This window comes from Scyliorhinus canicula, unplaced genomic scaffold (assembly GCF_902713615.1).
Source record: "Scyliorhinus canicula unplaced genomic scaffold, sScyCan1.1, whole genome shotgun sequence".
NCBI classification, from domain to species: domain Eukaryota; kingdom Metazoa; phylum Chordata; class Chondrichthyes; order Carcharhiniformes; family Scyliorhinidae; genus Scyliorhinus; species Scyliorhinus canicula.
Window position 1 is genome coordinate 619,060 of NW_024055676.1, and position 20,340 is coordinate 639,399.

The 20,340-nt window shown below is 45.2% G+C and overlaps 1 pseudogene; it reads right to left on the reverse strand.

The window, feature by feature from the left end:
- Positions 1-380: 380 nt before the first annotated feature.
- LOC119960646 lies at positions 381-18,859 on the reverse strand (annotated as a pseudogene).
- Positions 18,860-20,340: the final 1,481 nt, after the last annotated feature.

A 20,340-nucleotide genomic window follows, 5' to 3' on the forward strand; every position in this document is an offset into this window, starting at 1 on the left:
TTGTTGGTCCATGTTTCTGTGTGACCCTCAATTCAGTTCCCAGTGGGTCTGATGCAGCAATTTAAAGCTGACATTAATTTTAAAGGGATGGACAATGGGAGAAGCAGGAACACCGAGATCTAAATGTGATGGTTTGTTTGTCTGAAATGGGGAATTGTCCGATTTCTCCTCAGCGGGAGGAAAGTCAATGAAGATATTTTGCTGAATCCTGGAATGAATGAGTTTTACTCTGTCTCTAACCCAGGGTGTATCTGAGCTGGGAGCACTGGTTGTATCAGACTTGGGGCTGAGACCTGTAGAAATCCGGGTCTCATTGAACAGATCTAATATCAGCAAAGTGGAAGCGCCATTAATTAAGCGGCCGTGCATTTAAATCACAATTGGAGGAAAAAAACTTTATTATTTTATTTTAGTTCGAAATATAACCAATAGATTCTCATTGACATGAATTAACGGTGTCCATCAGAGCGAGGGAAATGTTCACAAAACTGGGTTTACCGCTGGATTTATCAACCGTTCTGTTGATGATCTTCAAGGGGATGGCTTCATGTCCCACCACACAGGAGTAAGAAGCGCCGCTGGCCCACTCCTCCGCTGCAATGGATAACAGGCTGTACATGAAGAAGGAGCTATTGCCGTTCTCCGCCATCACCTCGGTGTTCTTGTAGTTCCCGGGATTCACCGGCTTGTCATTGACGGTCCACTTGACGAAGATCTCTCGGGGGGGAGAAACCTCTCACTAAGCAGCTGAGGGAGACGAATCTCTGAGCGGAGACGTCTTCAGCCGAGGGCAGGAGGACAGAGACGGACGGTTCCCGCGGATTGGGATCTGCAGAAAATGTACAATAAATGTCAATAAAATGGGGAATTCCGGAGACAATGGAACCGCGGGTTAGATGTGAGAGAAATGTGTTTTGTGTTGGATTTTAAAGGTTTCCATTTTCCACTTTGGGATCTGTCCGGGTTCCCAGCTCGGAGCAGAGGTGGACACAATCCTTTTCCCTGAGGATTTACGGATTATGGATTCGAAAGTTTCAGAAAGTGCACAGCAGGGAAACAGGCCATTCGGCCCAACTGTTCTGTGCTGGTGTATAAACTCCAAACCAGGCTCCTCCCACCTTACCCCAAGAGGATTAGAAAACTGCCAATGTGACACCCTTATTCAAAAGGGAGGGTGTCAAAAACAGGTAACTATAGGCCAGGGACGTTAACATCTGTCAGTGGAAAACGGTTCGAGTCCATTATAACAGATCCAATAGCTGAGCATTTCGAAATACATAACATAATCAAACAGAGTCAGCACGGCTTCGTGAAGGGGAAATCATGCCTGACAAATGTATTGCCCTTATTCGAGGTGATAACGCGAAGGCTAGAGAGGAGGGGGGGGGGGGGGGGGGGGCAATAGATGTAATATACATGAATTTCAAAACTGTGTTTAATAAATGAATGTACTATTCCCACGACTGCAGATGACAAAAATATAAAGGCAAGTGGTGAAGTTACAGAAAATCTAGAGAGGGACAGAGAGGGCTTTAGTTACTGAGTAAAAGCTTGGCAGATGGAACATAATGTAGGAAAATGTGAGGTTAGACACTTTGGGAGGAGGAGGAACATAACGGAATATAATTCAGATGGAGAAAGACTGGAGAAAGCTGAAGTAACGGGGGAATTGGGGATCCTCGTGCAGAAACCACACAAATCAAGTTCTGCAGGTAATATGGAGACAAATTGAATGTTGACATTTAATTCAAAGGTAATAGAATATAAACATGGGGAAGTCGAGCTAAAACTATACAAGGCACTAGTTAGTCTGCACCTGATATACTTTGAATAGTTTTGGTGCCCTTATCTAAGGAAGACAGATTGGTTTTGAAGGCAGTCCAGAGAAGGACCACGATGTTGATCCGAGTATGGAGGGATTTTCTTATGGGGAGAGGTTAAGTAGGCTGGGCCTGGACTGATTGGAGTTTAGAAGAATGAAGGCGGCCTAATTGAGACATGAAAGATTCTCAGGGAGCTTCGGAGTGTAATCGCTGAGGAGGTTGTTTTCCCTTGTGGGAGCATCTCGGACCAGAGTGCAGGATCACATAGTCAATGTTCGCCCATTTCAGACAGAGATGAGAAGGAATTCCTCTCTCAGAGCGTCGGGGAGCTGTAGAATGATTTAACCCAGGGGGCTGTAGATTCTGGGTTGTTCAGTATGTTCAAGGTTGAGAGAGACATATTTTCAACCAATGGGAGATATGGGATTGGATTTTGTTTATTGTCACGTGTACCGAGGTACAGTGAAAAGTATTTTTTCTGCAAGCAGCTCAACAGATCATTCAGTACATGAAAAGAAAGGGAAATAAAATAAAATACATAACAGGGCAACATAAGGTACACAATGTAACTACTTAACACCGGCATCGGGTGAAGCATACAGAGGTGTAGTGTTAATGAGGTCAGTCCGTAAGAGGGTCGTTTAGGTGTCTGGTAACTGCGGGAGAAGGCGGGAAAGAGGAGTTGAAGATCATCACATCAGATCAGTTATGATCTCATTGAAGGCTGGGATCAGTGTTTTGGGCTGAATGGCCTACGTCTGCTCCTACGTCTTGTGGCCATTGGTCTAGCTCCGTCTAAACCCCATATCACTGCTTTTAATTCATTGTTCCTTCATCTACGTAGCAATTTCCCCCTTAAGATCAACAGGCCCAAAATTTTTAGTCGTGGAATTGCCAATCAGAATGGACCATAAATACACTGAATACTAAATACTGACCGCTGCACTGACACTAGAAATAGACACAATGACTCACTTATTGCTTCAGTTTCACCGCTCACCTATTTTTTTGTGGATTGAAATTCTTAAAGGAGTTGGCAGGTCCTGATGGCTCGCCACACAGTCAAACACAGCCCCACTCAGCCAGGCTTGTGTCGAGATGTTTAATTGCTGACCACGCTCTCAGTATCTGCCCCAGGCTGGTCGGCAATCTCTGATTTCAGCGGCTTCTTCGCTTCACTCCAGGACACGTTGACTCCATAAGGACCATTCGAAATGACGCAGGTTAAGGTGACAGTCGCCTCCAGTAAGACCTGTTCTATTGGTGGTGGCAGTATTGTTACTGAGGCGGTAATACAATCAGAAGGATCTGTGAATGAAAACATGAAAATCAACACAAGTTCATCTTCAGAATCAGGACAGAAGGATTCAGCCTTCACTCACTCAATGGGAATAAATCAACTTCGAAACTTCTAATGATCGCCATTAATCTTCTGTACACAATGGAAAACCAGTTTGGTTATCTTAAACGATTCTCATTGTGAAATACAGTCAGCACCAATGGCATTCTAATGAACGAGTATTGCAGCATTCCCAATACAAATATTCCAATCCTGATCTCGGAAACCTAATACGGAAGGCTGATTTATAAATAGGTTGAATGAACTTTCCAACAATTTTCCTTGGAGCTGTTATCAATAAAGGGGTTCAGACACCCACTGCCTCTCAAATATAATCAGCTGTCTCAGGATAAGGCTGATATCAAATCCACCTCACTCACTAAATGACTTCAAATTAGAGGGAAACATTTATTTCTCTGCTGATCAAATCCTGAATGGTGAGCAATCCAAATGCAGCTCTTACATCAGAATGAAACACAAACTACATGGCAGTAAATTAGAAGTTATTCTGTGCTTTGTCCTGATTTTAATAAATTCCTGATTTGGATTAACATCAGAGTGAAGGATGATTTATTGTTTCCTCTGTTTGTGTCTCTTACCAGACGCGGTGACGTTGTGACTTTGGGTAACCTCTTGATGAGTGACCTGGCAGGTATAGACCGCTTTGCTGAACCATTCCCCGGCGGAGACTGTCAGCCGACTGCTCGCCGAGAAGTTCCCGTTCACTTCACAGGCGGGAGAGGTGACAATTCCTGAAGCCATGGGTTGTCCATTCTTCAGCCACTTTACCGTGATTGAATTTGTCTGGAAATCGTTAATTGAACAGACGATGGTTGCAAATTTCTGTCTTGTGATTTCTTCACTGGAACTCACGGTGAGGAGAACATGTGGAGGGACACCAGGCGGGCCTTCAAGAAACACAATTTAGACATTTCTTGCAGAAGATGGTGTGACAAATAAAATGATTTATTATATTTTAACTGTTTCTCTGCGGCCAATATTTTCCTCAGGAATCAGAACGGCACACTTTATCATAAATATGTTATAGCCAAAGGTGTAAATAAAGTAATCACAGCGGTTCTGCTTCGCACAGTTTCCATAACACTTACATGTCATTCCAATGCTCTTGTCTGAGCCGCTGTGTCGAACCTCACAGCTGATTTTGCTGCATACCCCCTCTGACTCGGTGATGGTTAACTGGCTGCTCAGGGTGTAGGTTCCCTTCTTGTTTCTCGCTGACGGGTATTCCTTAACTCCAGTGCTGATCAGCTGCCCATCTTTCTTCCAGGTAAGGCTGGTGATTTCTGGGGAGTAGTCCATCGCCAAACAGCCGTAGGTGACGGAGCCGCCGGTGTTGTGTTGCTGACAGGAGACCAGGCTGTAGAGAGTGGGCGGAGACGGTGTCGCTGGGAGAGAATGGCCAATTGAACAAGTTAGACTCTGGGATTTGTCATTAAGGTATCATACAACTTAGAATTTGGATAAAGTTACAAATTTATCATAAACCGTTCGCATTAAAACTGCATCCATACTTGAGCATCTGTTACTTCTAACTTTTGAGAATCACCATTTGTTTATTCCCTCTTTAGAAACTCACATCTCTTTCTCCATTTCTAACACCTTGCAGAAATTAGCATTATGGTGTCATCTGAAAATGTACCATTCATTCCTTTCAATGAGCAGAGCGGAGGGTTTCCCCATTATTTATGACACCAATGTTTTTTCCACCAACAGCACTTTGTGATAAAGAAGTTGTCTCTTCATTTCGGTCATTGCTGTTTGGAAATTGCCTGTGTTCAAACTGACTGATGTCCCTCCTCTCTCCACCTCACTACCCCCACTCCCCAAAACAGGGAGTCGTGACTTTGCTTCAGAAAAATCATCCAGGTATTTAAATAATGACTATAAAATTCTACGTTTGAGCACATGTGCAAGTAACTCCAAAATTCTCCAATTACAGGACCCTGGACATTAAAAGCGGGATGCGGCCATTCGGTCCCTCAGGTCTCCTGCACCATTCAATATGATTATGGCGGAGCGGATTGTGGGATGGACTCCGCATTCCATGTATCCGCGTTAACCAGCTTCCTGTCCTTTTCCCAGCTCTCTGCGCTTTTCCCAGCTCTCTGATCTTTCCTCCACTTCTGTAATTTGCCCAGCTGCATCTTTCCAGGTTGTTTGCTCTTTGCCTCAGCTTCTGGAACTTTCCACTTGCTCTTTGTGCTTTTCCCCAGAACATGGTTTGGCCCTCATTAGAACCTACATATTTTCTCCGTCCATATCACCTGGCATAAACAACATGTTGATGTCCTCAGAATGATGTAAATTTCATTGGATTGAAAGCGAAGAGCGGATGATTTTTCCCATTATTTCAGCCATCAATGTTCTCCAAAATGTGAAACCCCGCCCGTAGTCCTGGAATCTGATTTCTCCTTTTGAGAGCTGGACTGGTGGTGATTTAACCGAGGGCACCACATCCCAGGCCAGGGGCAGGTGGAAATGGGGGTCTTTATGAATACCTCAGCCGGTCCAGCAATTGAACCCGCGCTGCTGGGATCGCTCTTCATCACGAACCAGCCGTCCAGCTATCTGAGCTGTGTACGTCATAATCCAGCTAACTGAGCGGTGTACGTCACAATCCAGCAAATTGAGCGGTGTACGTCACAATCCAGCTAACTGAGCTGTGTACGTCACAATCCAGCAAACTGAGCGGTGTACGTCACAATCCAGCTAACTGAGCTGTATACGTCACAATCCAGCTAACTGAGCTGTATACGTCACAATCCAGCTAACTGAGCTGTGTACGTCACAATCCAGCAAACCGAGCTGTGCACGTCACAATCCAGCAAACTGAGCGGTGTACGTCACAATGAACAGCATTCCGCCTGTCACTAAGACCGGGCTGTCTGCAATCCCCCGCACCCCGCCCCGCGCTTTCTGTTCGTTCCCCCATCTCTCTGCCATTCCGCTGGATCTCTGCACCTTTCACCTGCTCCCTTCACTTTCTTTCAGCTGTCTGCTCTTTTAGACGGCTCTCCGGCTTTCCCCGACATCTCTGCCTTTTCCTTTGTCTCTCCGCACTTTCCTCCATCTCGTTCTGCTTTGTCCATGCGCTCTTCACTTTTCCCGTTCTTTGGATTTTGCCCCGGTTCCTGGTACTTTCTGCGGTTCTTTCAGTTTTTTTGCCATTATTATGCGCGGAATCTTACCGCTTATCGCCCACTCTTTGCTGAGTTTCTTCCCGATCACTGCAATTCTCTCAGCTCTCTGCACCTTCCACCGGCTCTCGGCACCTTTTCCCTGCTCTCTTTCTTCCAGCTCTCTGTCCTTTGCGACGGCTCCCTGAGCTTTCCGCAGAATCTCTCCCCTGGCTCCCACATCTCTGTGCTTGCCCCCCTCCTCCCCACCACTCCCTTTCCTGCCCTTTCCCTGCCTCCTTGCTCTTTCTCCCGGCTCCGGCGCTTTCTCCCGGCTCCGGCGCTTTCTCCCGACTCTCTGAACTACCCCCGGCTCTCCCCAATCCCGGGCCAACAGACACATGTGGGCACCTCTCGTGATCATGTCCCACTCCAGTTCTCTCTTTCTCTCTCGTTCCAGACATTCCCTCGCTGATTTAGGGACCGTGAATAAGAGAGAATGAAGAGAGTGAGTGAGTAAATGAGTGAGGGTAGGAGAGTGAGTGTGGGTGAGTGAGTAACTGAGTGACGGTAGGAGAGTGAGTGTGGGTGAGTGAGTAACTGAGTGAGGGTAGGAGAGTGAGTGTGGATGAGTGAGTAACTGAGTGAGGGTAGAGAGTGAGTGTGGGTGAGTGAGTTGGGTGATTGAGGATATGAGAGTGTGGATGAGTGGGAGAGAATGGGGGGTTGACTGAGTGAGTGTAATTGGGTGAGGGTGTGTCACTGAGGGTGAGTGAGTCATGATGGGTGAGGGACAGTGAGTGAGAGGTGGAAAATAAGTGAGGATGGGTGAGTGAGGCCTGGAGGGTGAGTTTGTGAGTGAAGTTGTGTGGTGAAGGTGAGTGGGTTAGGGTGGGTGAGGCAGGGTTGGTGACTGCGGGTGAGTGAATGGGGAGGGTGAATGGGTGAGGGTGAATAAGTGGGAGTGAATGAGTGAGGGTGGTTAAGGCTGTATGAGTGTGGCTGTGAGCGAGGTTTGTAACAGAATTAGTGGGTGAACTTGGGTGAGTGAGGGCGCTTGAGCGGCGGAGCATGAGTGTGGGTGGGTGAGCGAGGGTATGTGATAGTGGTTGAGTGAGTGAGGGTGAATGAGAGAATAAGAGTGGATGGGTAAGAATGAGGGAGTGAATGAGAGTGGGTGCATGAGTGAGTGAGGGTGAGAGGCGAGGGTGATTTAATGAGGTTGGGTGAGTGATGGCGAGTGAGTTAATGAGGGTGTGTGAGTGATGGTGAGTGAGTGTGTGTAAGTGACGGTGACTGAGAGCGGTGTAAAAGTGTTGGTGCATGAGTGTGTGTAAGTAAGGGTGGCTGAGTGAGGATGTAAGAGGGAACATGGGTGAGTGAGGGTGTGTGAGGATGGGTGAGATTGTGAGTGAAGGCGCATGGGTAATGGTGGGTGAGAGACTCCTTGTGAGTGAGGCTGTGTGAGTGAGGGTGTGTGAGTGAGGCTGTGTGTGTGAGGCTGTGTGAGTGAGGCTGTGTGAGTGAGGGTGTATGAGTGAGGCTGTGTGAGTGACGCTGTGTGAGTGAGGCTGTGTGAGTGAGGGTGTGTGAGTGAGGCTGCGTGGGTGAGGCTGAGTGAGGCTGAGTGAGGCTGAGTGAGGCTGTGTGAGGGAGGGGTGTGTGAGTGAGGCTGTGTGACTGAGGCTGTGTGAGTGAGGCTGTGTGAGTGAGGGTGTGTGAGTGAGGGTGTGTGAGTGAGGCTGTGTGAGTGAGGCTGAGTGAGGCTGTGTGAGTGAGGCTGTGTGAGTGAGGGTGTGTGAGTGAGGGTGTGTGAGTGAGGCTGTGTGAGTGAGGGTGTGTGAGTGAGGCTGTGTGAGTGAGGGTGTGTGAGTGAGGCTGTGTGAGTGAGGGTGTGTGAGTGAGGCTGTGTGAGTGAGGCTGTGTGAGTGAGGGTAGTGAGTCAGGGTAGTGGGTCAGGGTGGGTGAGTGAGGGTAGTGAGTGAGGGTGGGCGAATGCGAGAGGATGGGGAGTGATGGTGGGTGTGATGTTGAGTGAGTGGGGCTGAGTTAGGGTAGTTTACTGAGGGTGGGTGAGTTGGTGAGTGTGAGTGAGAGAGTGAGTGAGTGAGGTGAGTGATTGTGGGCGTCAGTGAGATCGAGTGAATGAGAGTGGGTGAGTGAGAGTGGGTGTGTGAGTGTGTTAGTGAGTGTGGGTGACTGAGTGAGGGTAAGTTACTGAATGAGGAGAGTGAGGGTGGGTGGGTGACTGAGTGAGGGTAAGTTACTGAATGAGGAGAGTGAGGGTGGGTGGGTGACTGAGTGAGGGTAAGTTACTGAATGAGGAGAGTGAAGGTGGGTGGGTGACTGAGTGAGGGTAAGTTACTGAATGAGGAGAGTGAGGGTGGGTGGGTGAATGAATGGGGCTGAGTAAGTGAGGACAGTGTGACAGAGGGCGAGTGAGCATGGGAGGGTGAGGGTAAGTGAATGAGGGTGAGTGTGTGAGGGTGTGTGACTGAGCTTGAGTACGTGAGGGTGAGTGAGGGTAAGTGATTGAGGGTCAGTGTGTGAGGGTATGTGACTGAGCGTGAGTACATGAGGGTGGGTGAGTGAGGGTACGTGAATGAGCGTGAGTGTGTGAGGGTGTGTGACTGAGCATGGGTAAGTGAGGGTGGGTGGGTTAGTGAGGGTAAGTGGATGAGAGTGAGTGTGTTAGGGTGTGTGACTGAGCGTGAGTAAGTCAGGGTGGGTGGGTGAGTTAGTGAGGGTGAGTGAGTGAGTATGGGTGATTGATTGAGCTGAGTGATTGAATGAGGATGAGTGAGGGTGGGTGTGTGACTGAGCGTGAGTAAGTGAGGGTGGGTGGATGAGTGAGGGGGAGTGAGTGAGGATGGGTGATTGATTGAGCCGAGAGACTGAAGGAGGATCAGTGAGGGTGGGTGTGTGAGACTGAATGAGGTTGGGTGCGTAGGTGGGTTACTGAATGAAGGTGAGTGAGGGTCGGTAGGTGAGTGAATGAGGCTGAGAGAGTGAGAGTGGGTGAGTGAATAAAGCTGGGTGAACGAGGAAGAATGAGTGAGGGTGTGTGAGTGAGTGAAGATGATTGAGGGTGAGTAATGAGGGTAGTGTGAAGGTGTGTGACTGAGGCTGAATGAGTGAGGGTGACTGAGTGAGGTTCCATGACTGAGGGTTAGTGACGATGAGCGAGGTGAGGCTGAGTGAGTGAGGGTGGGTAAGTGAATCAGTGTGGGTGACTAAGGTGAAGTGAAGGTGTGTGAATGAGTGCAGGTGAATGAGAGTGAGCAATTTAGGTTGGGCTAGCAAGTGTGAGTGAATAAGTGTGAGAGAGAGATGGTGAGTGAGGGTGTTATAGTGCGTGAGGCTGTTTGAGTGAGTGACGGTGTGTGAGTGAGGGTGTGTGAGTGAGACTGTGTGAGTGAGTGAGGGTGGACGAGGGAGAGTAGGTGAGTGAGGGAGATTCAGGAAGTGTCATGAGTGCATCTGAGTGAGTGTGTGTGAGTGAGGATGTGTGAGTGAGGGTGGATGAGTGAGAGTGGGTGGGTCAGTGAGGGGTGTGAGTGAGTGAGGGTGTGTGAGTGAGGGTGTGTGAGTGAGGGGTGTGAGTGACGGAGGGTGTGTGAGTGAGGGTGTGTGAGTGAGGGTGTGTGAGTGAGTGAGGGTGTGTGAGTGAGGGTGAGTGAGTGAGTGAGGGTGTGTGAGTGAGTGAGGGTGGGCGAGGGAGTGTAGGAGAGTGAGGGAGATTCAGGGAGGGTGGCGAGTGTGTGTGAGTATGTGTGAGTGAGTATGTGTGAGTGAGGGTGTGTGATTGAGGATGTGTGAGTGAGGGTGTGTGAGTGAGGGTGTGTGAGTGAGGGTGGCAAGGGAGTGTAGGAGAGTGAGGGAGATTCAGGGAGGGTAGCGACTGCGTGTGAGTATGTGTGAGTGAGGATGTGTGAGTGAGGGTGTGGGAGTGAGTGAGGGCGTGTGAGTGAGGGTGTGTGAGTGAGGGTGTGTGAGTGAGGGTGTGTGAGTGAGGGTGTGTGAGTGAGGGTGTGTGAGTGAGTGAGGGTGGCAAGGGAGTGTAGGAGAGTGAGGGAGATTCAGGGAGGGTAGCGACTGCGTGTGAGTATGTGTGAGTGAGGATGTGTGAGTGAGGGTGTGGGAGTGAGTGAGGGCGTGTGAGTGAGGGTGTGTGAGTGAGGGTGTGTGAGTGAGGGTGTGTGAGTGAGGGTGTGGGAGTGAGTGAGGGTGTGTGAGTGAGGGTGTGTGAGTAAGGGTGTGTGAGTGAGGGTGTGTGAGTGAGGGTGTTGAGTGAGGGTGTGGGAGTGAGTGAGGGTGTGGAAATGAGAGTCGGTGAATGAGGGAGATTCAGGGAGGGTGGTGAGTGCGTGTGAGTGAAGGTGGGTGAGTGAGTGTGTGTGAGAGGGTGGATGAGTGAAGATTTGTGAGTGAGGGTGGATAATTGAGGGTTGGTGAATGAGGGTGTGTGAGTGGGGGTGGGTGAGTGTCTCAGGGTGGGTGAGTGAGTGTGTGTGAGTGAGTGAAGGCGTGTGAGTGAGGGAGTGTGCATTAGTGTGTGAGGATGTGTGAGTGAGGGTGTGTGAGTGAGGGTGAGTGAGAGTGGGTGCATGAGGGTGAGTGAGGATGTGTGTGTGAGTGAAGGCGTGTGAGTGAGGGAGTGTGCATTAGTGTGTGAGTGTGAGTGAGTGAGGGTGCGTGAGTGAGGGAGTGTGCATTAGTGTGTGAGGATGTGTGAGTGAGGGTGTATGAGTGAGGGTGGGTGTGAGTGAGTGAGTGGGTGAGTGAGGGTGTGTGAGGATGTGTGTGTGAGTGAGTGAGGCTGTGTGAGTGAGTGACAGTGGGTAAGTGTGTGTGAAGGAGTGGGTGAAAGGACAGCATGGTGGTGCAGTGGTAGCCCTGCTGCCTCACAGCGTCCAGGTCCCAGGTTCGATCCGGGCTCTGGGTCACTGTCCATGTGAAGTTTGCACATTCTCCCCGTGTTTGCGTGGGTTTCATCCCCACAGCCCAAACATGTGCAGGGTAGGTGGATTGGCTACGTTAAATTGCCCCTTAATTAGAAAAAATGGATTGGGTACTCTAAATTTATTTTAAAAAAGGAGTGAGTGAGGATGTGTGAGTGAGGGTGTGGGAGTGAGTGACCGTGGCTGAGTGATGATTCACAGGTACTCCCAGCCATTAGGACGATGTTTCTCTGGATGATTTTCCACTCAGACTCAGTTTCCTTTTGTCTTGTCCACAGCCGTGCTGGGGGCTCCTCCATTCGGCTCCACCACCCCCGCCTCCTCCTCTTCCTCTCCATCGATCCTGTCCTGATTCTCCACATTAATCAGCTTTCAGTAACACCGGCTGTACAGTCAGACAGCAGTGTAGATCACTGGGCAGCTGCTTTAATACTTTCAGTAATACCGGCTGTGTAAAGTCAGACAGCAGTGTAGATCACTGGGCAGCTGCTTTAATACTGTCAGTAACACGGGCTGTGTAAAGTCAGACAGCAGTGTAGATCACTGGGCAGCTGCTTTAATACTTTCAGAAACTGAACAGACCACACTCCTACAGATAGAGTACGTGTATGTATGTGAGATAGGTGTTAGAGGGAGAATAAAATAATTTGCAAGGGAGAGTTTCTGTGTGAGAGTGTGTGAGGGGATGTGTGTGTGTGAGATTTTGTGTGTGAGTGAGAGAGGCAATGTGCGTGAGAGTGTGTGTAAACGAAAGATTGTGTGCGTGAGTTCGAGATAGTGTGTGTATGATTGAGTGTGTGTGTGACAGAGATTAGAGAGCATGTGGGTGTGTACCTCAGACAGTGAGAGAGAGACCACGTGTGTCACAGAGAGACAGAATGTGGGGGCGCGTTTGTGTGTTTCTGAGAAGGTGCGAGTATGCCAAAGAATATGTCTCTGTTTGAGTGAGAGAATGTGTGTTTGCGAGATACTGTTTGTGTGGGAGCGTTTGTATCTATATGAGGGAGAGACCGTGTGTCTGAGAAGGACAGATTGTGCGGCCGAGTTTGTGTGTTTCTGAGAGAACGTGTGAGGGAGTGTGCCAAAGAACATGTCTGTGTTTGAGTGAAAGAAAGTGTGTTTACGAGATATGTATGTACCAGTGTTTGTGTGTGTGAGAGAAATAAGTGTTTGTGTGAGTATGTTTGTGTTTGTGTATGAGTGTGCATGTGCGAAAGAGAGATTTTGTGTGAGAGAGACACGTGACACAGTGTGCATGAGAGAGCAGGTGAGAGAATGTGTGTGTGACAGGGTGCGTGTGTGCGTCTGTGGAAGTGTGTGTGAGAGAAAGGGAGAGAGATAGTATGTTTGAGATTGTGTGTGTGAAAGAAGGATTGATTCTGTTTGAAGAGCGATTATGGATGTGAGACTGTGTGGGAGACGGAGATCTGTGTGTCTGATATAGTGTGTCCGTAATAGAGAGGGAGTGTGTGAGAGAAAGAATGTGCATCTGAGAGAGTGTGTCAGAGAGAGAGAGAATGTGAGAGAGAGAATGTGAGATACTGCATGCCTGAAAGAGATAGATTGTGTGTCAGAGAGAGAATGAGACAGTGTCCATAAGAGAGAGAGGGCATGTGCCAGGGTGCACGTGTGAGAGTGCGTGAGAGCGAGAGAGTGAGAGAGTAATAATGTGGTGGCGAGTTTGTGTGCGTCTGAGATATTGTGTGTGTGTATATACGAGAAATGTGTGTGAGAGAGAGCCTGAAAGAAAAAATGCTACGTTTGAAGAGCGATTATGCATGTATGTGAGGGAGAGGGTCTGTGTGTCTGAGAGTGGGTGTGAGAGTGAGGCAAGGTGTGTCAGAGATTTGGTGAAGGAGAGTGCGTGTGAGAGTGAGAGAGCGTGTGAGCGAATGTGTGTGAGTGAGAGAGCGTGTGAGTGAAAGTGTGTGTGAGAGATCGTCACAGTGTGTCTAAGAGTGAGACTGTGAGAGTGTGATTGTGTGTGAGGCACAGTGTGTATGTTTCAAAGAAGTATTGTGATTATGTGTGTGAGAGAATGAGTTTGTGCGAGGCTGTGAGAGAATGTGTGTGAGAGAGCGAGAGTGTGTCTGTGTTTGTGATGATGCATGGGTGCACCAAAACCTGCATGTTCTCTTCCAAGACACTCACCACCCTGATTCTGAAATATACTGCCAATCCTTCACTGTCGCCGAGTCAAAATTCTGGAACTCCCTCCCTGACAATATTGCAGATAGACCTCCGCCACATGGACTGCAGCTATTCAAGGATGCTTCACATCAAAACTTTCCCAAGAACCCTTAGGCATATATAATAAAATCTGGCCTTGCCAGCGCCTCCAGAATCCTAGGATAGGATTAAAAATATAATGCAAAGGGATTTCTCCGCTGCACTGACCCATTAAATAAATCAAGGACTGCCATAGCACGGAATGTAACCCAATAAATCGCTCTCTGCATTGCCTAATCGAAAATTCCCAAGACCAATACACCACTGCTTAAAAATCAACCAAATCTCCTTTTCCAGCCTGTCTGGCGTTGCTGAATTCTTTCTGTCACAATCTGGATTTGGAATCCCCTTTCTGAGTCGCCTGGTCAAACATCAAGTACAATTTCCACATTCCACACATATACAAGTTTTATTGAAGGACTTGATCAAATTGCACTCCCTGAAATATTGGAAAATGAAGTAGAAGATTTACAACCATTCAGGAAGATTCCTGGTCCCAGCACAGTGACCGCGCGCACATAAACTGAACAGACACACATGACAACAATCGAGTTCCAGCAGATAGATCTGTTCAATCTGTCAATTTCATGAAACTGTTTGATTCTAATTGATCAATGGTCAACTTCCGACAACAATAATTTAGTGATTTATTTGAAATTAAACTGACATTAATTTCAAAACTGCATTCGGTTTTTAACTATTTCTCTCCGTCTGTCTCAAAACTCGATAATTGGGCAAAAAGTAGTTTTGCTGAAAATGAGCAGATTAAATATTACAGATTCAGGGTAGATTAATGACGGAACAGAGACTCAGTGACAGGGCAATAATTAAACAAACCAGGAAATATTCACATTAGCCACTGATACGATCTAAAATCACAACTAAATATAATCAGCAAAAGAATCAGGGCAAAAGAATGTAATCAGCAAAAGAGTTTAGCTGCACACAGCAGTGTAAAGGAATGTATGGTTTCCTAAATTCATTTCAGATATTATTAAAGTTCTCTAAAACCATTTGAGATATTGCACGCCAGGATACAACTCAATTGTAGGAGATCATTTATGTTGAATTAATTCTCACTGATATTGTATTGTAAGTTATTGTTAATTGTCAGCTAATTCTTTATTCGATTATCTGTACTATAATAATAAATATAACAAAAATAGCTTTCAATAATCCCTAACTTGTTTTACCCAGAGCTTTATGAAATAATTGGGGTTTAATTAAAACAACCTGACAATCAAACAATGTTGAGCAATAAACTCCAAATTACTAGATGGAAACATCTTAACATTTAATTGACTGTATTCACATTTTAATTTTTTAAACTCCAATTGCCCTATTCGACCTACAAATGTGCAAAATATGCGCCTTTCTGAACGCATTGATAAATCATAAACTCCATCTATTCTCAGAAAGTAATGAATATAACGAGAACAGCTCAGTAATGTTTATTCAAATCATTTGTAAAACTGACACATTATGAGCAAGTAGCGTCGACAATTTGATGTTGAATTTAGCATTTAATAAAATTTAAGCCTAAAGCTAAGATATAATCATTCCTTCTTTCCTATCATCTGTTTTCCTATAATTCTATCGTATGTAGAGCACAGCTATGGGAGACAGGGTGTCATTATAAAATGCAAAGGTACTGTTAACCTTTTGTAAATAAATAAATCGGTTTGACATTCAAGCTTTTACTTTTCAATCTCTTGCCATAGGCAATCTGAACTTTCCTATAATACAAATAAAATCATGGGAACAATTCATTGATTGGCAGCGACTTCCACATCTCAGAAACCTGTTTAAAATTAGATTAATGATAATTCCCTCGCTATCCAACTGCGCATTACAGTGAAGGGATAATATGGTTGCAGCGCCACAGAAATAATAGAATAACTGGAATTACAAAGTATTTCCAGCCTAGAAACCTGTCCGGTCATGTTAACCTCGTGCAGAACACAGCAGGATTGTAAAAGTTGATTAATGATGAATTATATTAATATATAATAAGCTTTGGTTAATATGGAGTTGTATCACCGCATTGCAATTGTTTGAATTATATAAATGTTACTATGTTCGGCATGGGCGTTTCAGTCATTATTTCGTTTAATCTGGAATCTTCAGTTAAAATTACAAAATGCATCAACATATCTTTATTAGATTATTTTCTTAAGCCTGGCTGTTTTCTCCGGACATTCGCCTTTCAAGCATTTTCAAACGCCGAGACTGTTTGCATTCAACCAGAAAACGTGTAACCGCTCAGTGTCACCGAGTTTAAACAATGCAGAAACAATGCAGAAACGCTGAACCGTTTGACAGATCTGAATCATTTAAAGTCACCCAGATACACAATCTCCTCAACAGAACAAAACACTAAATCACATCAATGAAGGACTGAAACCCGTTTATGGAGAAGCAGCTCAATTCTACATCGAACAGGATCAAACTTAACATTGCAAGAAAATATCAATATCCAGCAAACCAACTCGTAACCAAATGTATGAATTATTAAACTAAACAGAAATGTGGAATAACAGCAATAGCATTGCGAGGTGCTCGAATATTAACAACAAATAAATATTGAAACTTAACCATTTTTTTCATACTGAGTCACTTTTCAAACACATTTAAATGCTTTTAATGTTTGCAGTTGATGGTAAAAGCTGCAACCATCAGATGCCACCGAGATTAAACTTTGCACAAACGGCAAACTGATTGCAGCAACAACTTGTGCTCGGAAAGGATTTGTGGCAAAACGTGGCTTAGTTTAATCTGCAATTTTCACTTTTTTTTTCAAGATGCAGAAACAGCCTCCCTGTTCTCTGCCGACAATCCTGCGACAAGCAGTTTCAAACACGCAGACTCTGCATTCAATCACAAAACGTGTAACCGCTCAGTGTCACCGAGTTGAAACAATACAGACACACCAAACCGTTTCACAAACTTTTCTACACAAAGTCACCCAAAAACATTCCTCAGCAGGAAAACACCAAACCACATCACTGAAGGAGTGAAACATCACGGAGAAGCAGCTCAATTCTACAAACACTTCCAAAAGAATCAAATGTAACATTGCAAGAACATCTCAATTTAGAATGCACCAAACCCCCATTTCATCAAATGAACGAACAGGTAAACTAAACAGAAAACCTGAATAATACCATCAGCACTTTCAGTAAGCAGAACATGTTCAATAAGATAATACAGAAACTTTAGCACATTTTGTCAATGTTGGTATCGATCTCATACACTTGTGCAGAAGACGGTACAAATTGCAGACATTAGATAGAACCGAGATTAAACATCGTAAAAACACACGTTTTGTATTTAAAGTAACCCAGCCACACAGTATCCTCAGCAAATAAACATCAAATCACAGCAAACAGGGACTGAATCCCTCAGCAGCATCTTTCTGTCAAGAAACCGCGGGATTCTATATCCCCCTTTCAGCAGAACCAAATGAAACATTGCAACAACATCTCAATACATGATCCACCAAAACACATTTCAGTGAACGAATGGATTTTGAAAATGCAGAAAAATATAAAACAAATACTCAAGTAAAACAGTTGGTAAATGACGAAATGGTTCTTACCTGCAGTCACCGTCACCATGGTCCCCTGTCCCCAGTAGTCAAAGTAGTCACAGTGTCACATTCCCTGGGCTGCTCCATACAATAACCGCACCTGCACAAAATAGACAGAAATCCACCATTATTTTAAATATTCACAAACCAACGGCAAAGAAAATTCACGATTAATTTTCAGGAAATTATGTTAATATTTGTGGATACCGTTCTCTCTTCATAAACGACCGAATGGTTTATATTTCACAGATATGGAAATGTTACTGAAAACACCAACTGTGACTAACTAACGACCACCAAATTTCTATTTTCATTCTTATTATTTTGTCAGTGCTGGAAATAAATAATGCTTCACTGTGAATAAAGTTGGATTGTAAAAGCGAGCACTGAGCCAGCCTCAGTTAATTAGTGCTGAGGGGCTTTTTGTATTGACAGTAACTGCTGTGCCCCAGTTATCACAGTGAGACACAGCGTGTCAAATACTGCGGCAGACTTGTTAACTGAAAAATACAGAGATTTAATTTCACTGCTCACTCAAAAACCTAACTCTGTCTCTTCCAAGAGCGAATGGGTGAGTTATTTCAGCTTGTCCGGGTCATTACATTTATAAAGAGGGTCGGAACATTTTAAAAACCTCTGTGCAGATTTAGCGAGTCGGTCAACAGAGATAAAGTGGAAGATTTTTATACCTTTTTGTAAATTAATATTACTTCCAAACTTTGTTTTATTTAAAACTCATTTACATTGACGATCCTGTTGTGGCGCTGATCACCAATTTGAACAAACTATATCACTGAGGTTTTTGTATGAGGATGTCGCTGTGCACAGCACTGTGACCCACTGCTGTAGTCACAGTGACAGACACCCGCACAAAAACTGCACTCACTCTCTGTTCAGTCCTGCCGCTCAATATTCACTTCAAATACACGTTTACTTCTGATCTAATTTACTATTTATACAGCAGTTTATCAAATCCAATGTACATAGATTTTCCCAAGTATCAGGAATAATAAAACGATGATTATATTCAAGTCTGTATTTGCTGAAACTGTGAACAGTAAATATAAACAGACAAAAGCTCATCCTATTAGATCGATTGGTTTGTTCGGCTTTACTGTTTAATTTTCTCTGTGTTAGTTATGTAAGAAGCAGCTTGTGCAATGACTCTGATCACTGACATTAATATTACATTTGAATCAAGTACTGACCTTCAGGTTAAGGTGCAAGTTGCTGAATTTCCTCTCGAGCTGTTCTTGTGCGGGTCCAGCCCTGGTTCCTCTCGCTGTGGTCTCTTGCACAGTAATAGATGGCGGTGTCTTCGGTCTTCAGGCTCCTCATGGCCAAAGATAAGATGTTGTTTGAAGTGTCTTTGGACGCAGTGAATCGATCTTTAATTGCTGCGGCGTAGCTGTTGTCTGATGAACTATAGTAATATACCAACCACTCCAGCCCCTGTCCGGGAACCTGGCGGATCCAGTGCATGTAAGCGGTGCCGAGATCGAAGCCGCTGGTTTTACAGGTCAGTGTCAGGGAGCCTCCGGGACGCCCGGTCTCTGCCTCTGGCTGAGTCAACACAACATCCGACTGGACACCTGTAAAAATATATCAAAAAGCCCGAGGATTAATGCTGGTGAAATGATTGGTGACTCTGGAACATTCCAGAGAGAGACTAACACTGAGACAGTAACAGTGAGAGACTTGGACAATAAAAACTACTCACGGGATAAGAAAGTCAGCAACAAACTGAGAGAAATGGCCCACCTCATCCTTCTGGTCATTTGGGGGAAATGGTTGTGTCAGGAACTCAGTGAACAAACCAGCTCCCGGACTGTTGGATTCGGGTCCCAGTGAGCGGCATTTAAATACCCGGCAGAAGGGGGCGGCTTTCCAGGCGCCGCCTGTTGATTCCCTGGTGGAGGCGGCGCCTGGATCCACGTCCCACCTTCCACACCCCCAACAGAATGGACTCAGATATTTACTATAGGTTATTATTAAAAAGTGACATTAGATCGGTATATTTGTTTGGCTGAATGGATTCATTGTAATGTCTATCCTCATCCGAATGGAAAATTACATTTGAGCATCTCTGAGTAAAATCTAATTCCATTATACATTAAGTCTCTTTATTTCTGCACTCCAATATAAAGGGATGAATATAAACAGAATAAATTATATTTATCAGGGTATAAATCGTCTGTCTATCCAATTACAACAGCAAAGTATAATTTCTCAGACGAAATGTAACTAAATGAGGGAATGAATGACGTGATTACATTTGCAGTGCGGATGGCCATCACTGTACAATGTGGGTCTGTCGACAAGAAGAAACTCCTCACATTATACAATGTCTCTCTTTACATTTCTCGATTTGCCCCTGAGCCTCAGACAGTCCTGTGAACATTAGCGGTAAAAGAAGCCGCTTGCCTGATAATTCAGCAGTGAGTTGACAGAGAAACATAAAATTCAGACCAGCTTTTGACAGAGAAGTTAATGAATCAGAACGGACGCGGCGATCAGCAAAGTTATCCTTTAGCATCCAAATCGTTGCCGCTAATTTTACTGACCAGCGGCTGTCTAACATTCACTGGTGTTGGGAACACAGGATATCAGGACTTTGCGGCATATTACACGATATCACAGGAATAAATGTTTTATTCTCCACGAAAGCAGGTCATGAACTGGTCATTTCTCCACTCATTGGCAGCAATGAGAGGGACTGTTAAACAATTGAAATCCAGACAAATTAAACTGTACATAACACGGTGTTAATCGGGTATAAGAGATCAAGGAGATCAAGAATTCGGAGAATATTCTAGGAATCCCCGCGAGTTTAAGGCAGTTTATTTACTTTAAATTCATTTTATTTTATTTTTTGTAATTGAAGTCATCTTATTGAACTTGTGGATTGGGTCCATCAACACCACTCACTCTCACTTCATTAGGCTCTTAACAAACGGACTTTAATAACTAGAGGTACCTTTCCTCGGAACTAATATAAATTAAATAGCATCTGGTCAGTTAACTATTTTCCCATTGTGTTTAATCTCATAGTGAACAAAACATTCAGTGAATATATTTCTTTGCATGGATCACCATTTAAAACGTTTAGTTCATGTGAGACTGAAACATTTATTGTTTGAATGGATAAATCCCATTTAATCCATTCATATTCAGGTTAATCTGCCCCACACAGTATTTGGCAGCAATCCAGCCGCCTGCAGTCAGGGAGGCTCGAATGTTCAATGTTGTTTACAGGAAGCAT